General features: G+C 28.7%; 1 long non-coding RNA gene across 2 annotated transcripts; it reads right to left on the bottom strand.

The window, feature by feature from the left end:
• Positions 1-2699: 2699 nt before the first annotated feature.
• LOC112762469 (uncharacterized) lies at positions 2700-4517 on the bottom strand. 2 transcript variants are annotated; one of them, XR_011875707.1, is made up of 3 exons: positions 4429-4517; positions 4215-4331; positions 2700-3172 (listed from the first exon to the last, which is right to left on the bottom strand). It is a non-coding gene; the product is annotated as an uncharacterized lncRNA (long non-coding RNA). The 2 variants fall into 2 exon arrangements; XR_011875706.1 differs by lacking the exon at positions 4429-4517 and having other exon boundaries at positions 2882-3172; positions 4215-4354.
• Between the last annotated feature and the right edge of the window lie 6442 nt (positions 4518-10959).

Here is a 10959-nt window from a genome sequence, read left to right as displayed (position 1 = left end):
ATCTTGGAAGATCTATAAGTTTGGCTTATAAATTTCACAGAAAGAATCTAATGGAACAAGATGATGAACCATTTTCAATTACATATGCAATAAATTATGCTTTAACAAATAGTCATCATAGTATAATATTTAAAAACAGAGAAAGAATTTATGTCGATGAATTATTTCAGAAAATTGTAAAAACAGAAATACCAAAATATAAAGCTATTGAAAACCCGGTTCTATTATTAAAAGAACCATCAGGAAAATTAGTTTCATCAAATTTTCAAATAAGAGAATCTAAAATTAATAGCCCTTTAAGTTTATCTAAGTTAAAGATTAAAGAAGAAAATTCTGAAATAAAAGAATTAACAAAAAATGTTGAAAAATTAAATGAAACCCTAAACACTAAATTATGACAATAAATAAAGAAGAAATATATGTAACTTATCAAGACAAGAAACAAGAGCTCTTTGAAAGAGAAAATCGTTTGAATTATTTACAGTTCTCTGAAATAAATCAAAGAACATTTGAAGCTCTAAAGATAATCTATGACAAGTTGAAAAGAGAAGTTGAAGAGTTAGAAAAATTAATAGAATCTCTAGAAAATAGTGATGAATCAATGATAGAGTTTGCGAAAATTTTAAAATAAATAATGAAGTATAAAAAGATTGAAAAACCAGAAAATAAAATAAAAAGAAAAAGGGCGGAAAAATTAAAAAGTAAAATAAAAGAGTATAAAAGGGAATTAAATAATCTTCAGATCGAAATTGATGACCTTTTAATAAAAAGGATAGAAATAAGAATAAATATAAATAAGTTAGAATTAAACTTAAAAAAATTATAAATGCCTGAAAAACCATATTATGACTTAAAAGAATTAAAGCTGTTGAAAGAAAAAATGGAGAATGAAGTCGAAAAATTAAAAAGATATTTAGAAACAACAGAAAGTGTAGAAATAAAAGAAGTTTTTGAGGATTTGAGAAATTATATTAAAGAAAAAGACAAACAGATAAAAGATTTTATATACAATAATCCATGCAAAAAAGAATATTATAAACTAAAACAAGATTGAAAAATTATAAAAATGAAATCAGAATTATAAATATACATCAAGGACTAGTAATAAATGATCATATAACAAATACGAGAGAAATAGTAGAAATAGTCAATACTTTAGATTATGAATTTGCAAATTATTTTTATCAAAATCCTTTAAATAAAGCACCACCAATTGAATCTATACAAATTATAAATTTATTCGAAGTAAAATATGAAGAGTTAATAGAAATTTCGAAAAAGAAATTAAAAGAAAAGTCGACTATAAAAAATTGGTATCAGAGCCAAGTTAACGATTAAGGGTAACACTTTCTCTTTAAGCAACACTTTTAGTGACATGCTTTTAAATCAATAACAACCACAAAATAAAAAAACATCTTTAGAAAAAGTTGAAATTGACAACTTTATCAGAGTGGCCACCCATTAATAAACTGATAAAATTATTGAATAAGACGAAATGTAGTCTCACTTCACATCAGAAGCAACAAGGAGAACCAAATTGGACTAAAACCCTCTGTTGCTTTCACAATTTCTATTAGAATTATATCAAACCAGCCAGAATTTTTTATTATTATTATTATTATTATTATTATTATTATTATTATTATTCCCACCGTCCACCAAACACCCCAATATTCTTCCTCCTTGTTATCTATCTGGGAAGAAGTTAGTTAAGTTAGTTATAATTGTAAATCTGGAATCTTGTTTCTAATCTTGGGTTCTACACATCTATATAAGGAACTCTGTTCTGTATTTGAAAACACAACGAAGCAATAATATTTTTCATAATATTCATTTCTTCTTCCCTCTGTCTTAGTTCTCTGGTTCAACTCTTGAAGTGTTTTTAGAACACTAATATTATCAATAAGGCCAAGGTCTTCTATCCCATCCCGACGCACTCCTTCTCTCAAAGAACTAAATCCCAACTTAGGACTCCAATTTCATAATCTAAACCTACGACCTCGTCATTTCAATTCCTCAAAGTCATCAAAATCATCCCAATCAAATAAAAAGGCACAAACAGATTCGCTCCATCACAATCATGGTCCGAAACAGAGGAGAGAAGTGGTGGGAATATAACCAGCCTCACAAAAATCTGCAGCCGGGATGCTAAGACTGCGATGCTAAGGCCGCGAGGAGGCAAAAAGACACGGAGAAGACGCGAAGCAGGGGCAGCAAACAAAAGAAGCGAAGTCTCCAGTTTTTGAAGTGTGGATATTAGCCCTTTTAGACCACGTTTTTGAAGCGTGGCTTAAAAAAATAGCGACAGGACATTTTTTTTGTAGTGAGGTCAAAGTCAGCCACCACAGTTTATAAGAACAACGGCATATTACTCCTAGAATGTGTTATTTTATTTTTATTAAATTTTTAAAATAATTTTTTTATTCTCTGTACAAAAGCCTTTTCATAATTGACCTCAATTAAATGTATTAATAAAATTTGACACAAATATTTTTGATATTTTATAAGGCCACAAATATGAGAAGTGCTGCTAGTTATGTTCTATTAAAGATGTTATTAGCCAATAAGTAATAGTTCAAATGGTATAGACTTTCCATACTCAATTAAGAGTTTGCGGGTTCGAGTCTCCTATCAAATTTGAAGATAAGGTAGTAAATAGGTAACAGGTGTAGTTAAAAAGTCAAATACACGAGAGATGATGAGAGGAAGCAATCAAGTAATGCATGTTATTTTCTTGAATGGTAGTGCTACATAACATGCCTAGCTATTTCAGTCCCTATTATTTACTATGATTTTAATTACGGGTTATGATAAAAGTGTGAGGAGTATATAAAATTAATTTTATATAAAAAAAACAAAAAAAACAAATAAGATAATAAAATTTATAAGATAAGACACCTATTAAATTGATAACGGTTTAAAATTTAGTATCGGATAGGTAGCCGTTTTATCTTATTTTTTAATTTTAGGTGCCGAGAGACATGTCAAGAATTGATTAGTTGCAGAGGGTGCAGTTGGAGAAAGCATTTTGTTGTGTTAATGGTGGCTTCTGCAGTTGGATTTGGATCATTTCATGATGATGAGTTGGAGGCTGACATGCACATGCTATGGCCATGAATCTTGGTACCACATCTCCTGGCATCACTACTGGCAAACTCTCACACTCCTTCCCCTGTTTTAATTGAGGATAGATATATGATTATTTATGTAATTTTTTATATTAATTAATTAAAAGTGATATCATAATATTTTATTGGTAAAAATTTAGGTGTAGTTGACTTTATGTGAAGTTGATACTTGAGAGCCGTTAGATGAAAATTTAGTCAAATCAAAATTATCTAACGACTTTCTGTTATCAATTTCACGTGAAGTCAACTGTACTTGAGTTTTCGCCTATTTTATTGACACTATTTATATAAAGATGATAAAAATAATTTTTTAAAATTATTTATTTGACTACAGTTAAAAACCATACTCTAAAAAATATATTAATAATAAAAGTATAAATTATGAATAAAATTAAACATACAAGGGAAAAATAATATTAATAATTTTAACTAATATTAATTTAAATTAAATGATACTGAATTTTTTAAATCTATATAAAATATTTTTTTTTCAAAATCTCAATTTCACAATAATTTTTATTTAAAGAATTGAAAAATAAATAAGAATTACTAGACTAAAAATAAAACAATTAACAATAACAATTAGTAGATTAAAATATAAATCTTCAAAAATCAGAAAAAAAAACAAATATTAAAAGAATTATAAAAATTATAAATAAAACTCAATTCATAAAAAATGATTAAATTTGCAAAATAAAAAATATCAAAATGGTAATAAAATAAAAGCAGAAAAATAAAATTATAAAAATAAAATAATCTTCTAATAAAATTTTTATTACAAATTTAAATATTAAATAAATTAAAAAATTAGTATTAACTTTAAAATAATAATTTCAAGAATATAATAATATTTTTTAATAAAGATAATATTTTTAATTTATGTCACGTCTTCAAAATCTAATACATGACTATCTATTGAATAGAGGAGATCAAATATCTTTATTTAAACTTGAGTCTGTGCCATATTTTATTAACTTCTTATGATTTGAAGGTTAACACTAAGATATTTACCGATTTTAAAAAGATTTTTACGTAAGGTAAATACAAGTTTTGAATTATATGACGATGTTTAGAAAAAATAATTACCGGAAAAAGAAAAGGTGGGTTTTGGTGATGAGTTGAAGGCAAATCTGGTTGTTGCATCGTCATATGAGGGTGGTGAGGGTTGTTGATAACACCATAAGAGATTAAGAAAGCTTCGATCTTCTCCCAATGTATGCAGCAACAAAAGAAGAAGCACATAAATAAAATGAGCGTTACAAGAAGAGCCAAACCCAAAGGGAACCCAATAGATACATGCCTTGATGTGCTCTCTTCAACAATCTCCATTTTCCTTCTCTTCTGCTCTCATTTCACCTTATTCACACAACAATGACTTTTGATAAATATATATAACAAGAGAGACTTGGAGGCTTTTGCTTTGTTATGCTCATCTTATTGGGTGGTTGATCATCATCATCATGCACTATACAATTAGTGTATAATTAGGTCTCGTTTCGCAAAATTTTTAATTAGGTCTCTGTATTTTTTTTAATTGAGTCTTTGCACTAAATTTTTTTTTTAATTGGGTCCTTACATTTTTTTTTTTGGTTTGGTGTCTGTAAAATTAAGTCAATTATTACTGAGAGGAACCTTAGTGTAAGGACCAAATTAAAAGAAAAAAAAAGTATAAGAATTTAATTAAAAATTTTGCAAAAATATAGAGATCAACAGAGTAATTAAATATTTTTTATTATTAATTAATAGCATAGCTTTTTTGGCCACTTTTCATATTATTAAATATTAATGTAAGTTATTAAATTAAAATAATATATAATTCAATGATTAAAGTGTATATAAGGAATATAACCTAAAAAATCATATTCAAATTCTCATAACAGTAAAATGTATAATTCTCTAATTGGATAATTGTATAAAAATTTTATATTGCTAATAAAATTTATTGACACAGTTATTTAATTATATCTATTATTTTAAATAATTATTCACATTATAAATATAAAATATAGTTATTTTTTAACATAATATTACATAATTAGATAAAAATATAAAATTATTTTATATTGATATTATAATAAAATTAAATTTTTGTTAATATATGAAAATTAAACTAGATTATTATTATTACTGTTGTTGGGTACACATTCACTTTATTTAGAAGCATTTTGATTAAATTATATATATCTAATCAAACATGGGGTGCTATACTCAGCCATGGAGGGAGGAAAATAATGATGACAAGATTGTCTGCTGCTTATCTCCAATAAACTAATTAACGTCATTAAGATTGAAACCTAATTTATGTGCACATCAAAGACGACGTTGGTCGTCCACTTTAGGGCAGTGGTTTGACATGTTAATCATTGATGTTGACGTGAGTGTGCAAGTGTAGAAGTAGGTGGAGGTACATTTTCTCTCTTAATTTGTACGGATGAAAATTTGTGTTGTTTCAACTATACAAAATATGTAAAATTTTAATTTTTTATATATTTATTATGTATTTACTAAAAAATTAATTTTTTATTTATAATAATTTTAACTCGTATTTTTATTAAGACATATATTAGTTAAATTTTAATTAAGCACAAATTAACTAATAATGAATCTAGCTAAGCAATTCTAGTTTTATAGAAATTAATTAACTTCATTTCATTCATAACATTTTATACCATTAGGTATTATATAATTCTATTAGGAGTCTAAATATTTTTTAAACCAAATCTCTAACTAAATTATCGCGTGTGCTATATCTTTTATGTATATATTACAACTGTTTTTTTCTTTTGTTATTGTTATCCCCGTCATCTTCTTATTTTTAAATATTTTTTTCAATGTTGTTGTTGTCACTGCTGTTGCCGATATTGCTATAGTCATATTTTTTTTTTAATTTTTTTTTTTATTTTTTTTATTATTTTTATTATCATTATTATTGTCTTTATATATATTCAGTAAAAATACTGAATACAAAAATTTTAGTATGTAATACAATATTTTTATGTATTAATTATATTTATAAATTTTTATGCTATTCGAAAAAAAATTAGTGCAAAACACAAAATACGTGTTTGAAAAAGGATAAATTTCTTCAGTTGTTTATTTAACACACTCCCGAGATTAACAGTGATTTAGATTTTAACTCTCTTACTGTTAATGATCCTCAGCCTCCAAAAGTGGGGCTTCATGGTCTGGTCTCCCATTTTCCCCATGCCTTTGGATACACATCATCATCAACCTACGTTCCTCTAGAAACATCCATATTGTATTCACACCTACACCTCAATCCCTCTTTACATGGTATTTTTTTGGCAATAATACTCATTACAACTTTATATGAAAATAATATTGTAAATTTTTAGATATTTAATTAAATATATTAAATTATTTAATAATTTATAAACTTATTTTTATGTGAAGATATTATTAACATAATATACAATATTATATAAGATAGATAAATATACTAATTTCAAAATTTTGTTAGCTACATGCATGAACGCAATATATATCTTTTTAAATTTATTATAACAATTTATTATTATTATTTTATTAATATTAAACTACAAATTAATTTTTGAAAATATTTATAATATTTTTTAATTATATAAAATATTTTAAATAATTATTTGAACCAATAATCAATATATATTATTTTAAAATTTATTTCAAGAGTATGAGAAAAAAAATATCGAAATTGCTGACATATAAGTATTTGGTGGTCAAGAATAATGTTAAAAAATATTTTTCATTTTCCATTGAAATATACTTAGATACTAGTATCAAACAAATACCATGTCTAAAATATTTCCCGCACTTAAATATTATAACAAAGTCTCCATCCTAAATTCTTAATTTTATGATTCTTTATTTCTTCTTCGATAAAAGGTGGAAAGTGATGGCGCGCTCAGTGGAGCATAATAGCATACTGCATATATATGTAGGTAAAAATTCAGGTGAAGTCGACTTCACGTGAAGTTGATACCTGAGAGCCGTTAGATAAAAATTTAGTCAAATCAGTCAAATCATTTAACGGCGCTCAGGTATCAACTTTATGTGAAGTCGACTGCATCTGAGTTTCCACGATATATGTATGGTAAACGTTATAGTAGTGCAACAAATTAATTAATTGTTGTCCCACTCTCCGATTATAAATAATTAACATACCTTTAATCTTGCATTGCCACCACTTAATAGCAAGTCTCAAATAAAGTGACAACAATCTAACCCTCAAGGATTATTATGTGGTTGGGACGGCTTTCCAATATAAGAAAAGTCTTCCACTTTAAACTTATATTAATATAATAAACTAATAATAAATAAATAAATAATTAATAATAACAACAATCATAATTTTCCTATAATAACTATTCTAAATACATTTATTAAAAATATCAATGCAAAATTTAATTTTCATTCAGAAGATAAAGGATTAATGCTCTTAATGTACCTATAATAAAGATTTAACTATCTTGTATTTTTAGAGTATATGTTAAAATTACATATTAAAAAAAATTTAGATTTTCAATGCAACTATTTTGTATTTATTAAAGAAAATTTTAAATTTTTTATGAATAATAATCTTAACATACATCTTTAAAATAGTTATTAATTAAACTCTTTTAATAAAGATATGTTTTGGCCTCCCACACAATGACACAACTATAATGGTGGTGTACTAGTGTTAAGCACGGGTGCTTATAAAGGGTGCTTTTAAACAAGACCCCACAAAATGAAAAGTGAGTGCTTAATAAATGATGATTAGGGCGGCACATAGATTTGTAAGTTCTGTAAAACATTTGAGATTCAAATTTTACATTTTAATAGGGTTTACATACATATCTGAAATTCTTTATTTGTAGTAGTAAGACCCATAATCAATTATGGTGACAATTTGAAGACAACATGGAATTTCCATCATACATTATTTTCGGATTATTACTCTTCAACCACCATCTTTCACTCTCTTTTTTTTTTCTCTTCAGAAAAAGGAAGGACCAAAACATGTTTTTCATCCTAATATAATAATAAATATATGGTGATGTGGCGAAGGAAGAAAATCCGTGGTTAAGCTAAGGTGGCTAAGACGAAAGAACCAACTTGTGAACGACACATGGCCTGAATAAGATAGAAGATTATATCTATTGACTCTGCTAACACACGGTGAATTCGCTAATGGAGGCATGGCAAATATTTTCGATACTAAACCATGATAATTAACAAATAAATCAGTAAATGATGGGAATAATCTGTAGTTGGCTTTTTTGAATGTCATACACTCCTATTATTGAAGGATGGAGAAAATAGAAATAGAAATTGAAAGATAAAATTAAAAATTTCTTAAATTTATGAGCTGAATAAACAAACATTCAAAGCACTTGGAAAAATTAGGGTTTAATCTAAAGTTCGGTGTGCTTAGTTGCGGGAGATGGTGCGAAGGCCATCTTCGACACCCGCTTTTGGAAGTGGATTCATTGAGGAAGGTTTAGGAGAAGGATAGAGTCGTTGGTGGAGGCGACCTCACCCGACAGCAACATCAGAATTTACCTATTACTGGAGCCAAGCAATTCGGAAGAGCAGAATCAGCATATTCGCCAGCGACTCAGAGAGAAGAGCGGAACCCTAGGCTTTGCTCCATTATCGCCTCTCCTCTGTCTCCTTCCCTCCCCCTCTGTCTATCACTCTTAAGGCTGGAAACCCTGAACCTTAACATCCGGTGCTGGCTCTCTGCCTCCCCCAATGTCCCTCGTCTCTCTTCCTATGTGTCGCTGTTGTTCTGATCAGTGGACTATTGCTCCTGTTCGTCCTTCTTTATGCTCTAATTTTGGTGAGTTTTTTTTGTTCTAAATAAGATGAATATATGCTGTTGTTTTGAATTTGTTGAGATGGTTTTGTGTCAATCGGCTCTGTTAGGCATATGATACACTGATTTTATTCCAAACAAACTGCACACACATGGTGAATTTGAATTTTTAAAATGAAATAAATACAACTGAAAATTAAAAAAAAATATAATATTCAACATCAAGATGATCCCAATCATCAATCACCCCAAAAATTATTTCTTACCATCTTCTTTTGACTCTGTAATTTACCATGCATATGACATGCTTTGTTCTCGACTGGCTTCATTATTTTTTACTCTAGAGATGTGTGAAAGTGAGCCGAATTTGGATGATGGCAGTACGTCAGAGTTATCAGGCCAATGGACTGATGGTTGGAGCACCAATTCGGGTGATGAAGATGATTCAAACGGGTCAGAGGAATCGCAGACTAACGAAGGTGATAGTGGCCCTGCAGATAGCGAATACCAAGGCTGCGGTGGTGGTGGATGTGATGTAGATGCCTCAATAGAGGATCATGGGAATTTAGGGAATATCATGAATGAACAATTTAGCAGTCCAGACTCTGTGAAAGGTTCTGTGTTGTTATCTGCAGAGTTTAATGGGGTGGTTGAAGATGCCTACACAAGCTATGTGGCGTATGCGAAGTGTAAAACCCAAATAATTAGCGAACAAATTAATTATTATTCAAGAAAATTAGAAAATAGAATTTTATATTTAATGAGATAGAGCTAATTAAAATAAGAATTTTGACACTAATTTTAAGGAATTTGACCCAAGATTGGGTCGAACGAGCTGAAACCGGACAAACTGGGCCCAAGGGCCCATCCAACCCACTTAATTCAATGAGGCTCAGCTCATTTCTTCCTCATGCATGCTGAAACGTTGAACAAGTTCAGCCAAGAGGGGAAGAACACTTTCCAAACTCAAACCCTCACTTGGATATTCAAATCCAAATAACTTTTGATCTGGAGCTCCGATCACCGCACCATTTGCAGCCACGCAACCAGCGCGACGAACTCTACAAAACTCGTTAACTAATTTGGTAAGGAAGTCATATTTTCTTTCTCAATTTTCTCTTTTCCAATTTCGAAATTCAATGAACCATTGTGTTGAATTTTGTATGATTTCGGTGTTTAGGTTCGAATTAACTTGTAGATATTGTCGGGTTTAGCTCGCTTGAGCTGTGGGTCAGGTAAGCACCCTCAAACCCTTGGTATATATGTTGAATTAGTGAGCTTTATATTAATTTTGATGGTAATTATGATAATAGATTGAAATTAATTGTTGGATGGAGCTAGTTTGAGAAATTGGAAGTTAGAGGGCTAACCTTGGAGGCTGGGTTTTGTTTGGTGAGAAGCTGGAATTTCAAAGCTTGAGGTGTGATATATAAGTGAGGTGTTCCGGGTTTATCGGAGAATCGGGTAAGGTATGATTTCGGTTTCTCATAACTAAAATATAATGTGTCATGAAAACTTAGGTTAGTTGACCGTAAGATAAGAATTGAATTATTGCTGTTGTTGATGATTGTGATGGATTGATATGCATAAGAATTAGTGAGTTTGAGGTTGTTGTTGGTACCATATTGGTTGTGATGTTGGTATTGTATTTGATAGAGATAATTGATGATATATATGATAATGATAATGATGATGATGTATATTAAACTTGAATAGTTGGATATGATAATGATGATGTATATTGTTATATATTGTGTTGAATTGAATGTGGAATGGTTGAGTTGGTTGTCATTTGGCATGAGAAAGTTGATGGTGTTGATGATATACATATATATGTGTGAGTTGGAAGTATGGATTATGTTGTTGTTGGAAATGAATTATTGTGTGGGAGCGATAATATTTGTGAAATTAGGGTCATATGGAGTAAAATTGGTGTGTTGGAAAATGTTTTGACTTGGTTTGATATGGTTTGGTAAGTTTTAAAAAGGGTTGAAATTGAATTGTTGTGAAAATTGAGGTTTAGAAATTTGAGAG

The sequence above is a fragment of the Arachis hypogaea genome, chromosome 17 (assembly GCF_003086295.3).
Source record: "Arachis hypogaea cultivar Tifrunner chromosome 17, arahy.Tifrunner.gnm2.J5K5, whole genome shotgun sequence".
Classification (NCBI taxonomy): Eukaryota; Viridiplantae; Streptophyta; class Magnoliopsida; order Fabales; family Fabaceae; genus Arachis; species Arachis hypogaea.
This window is presented reverse-complemented; position numbering and strand designations above follow the sequence as displayed.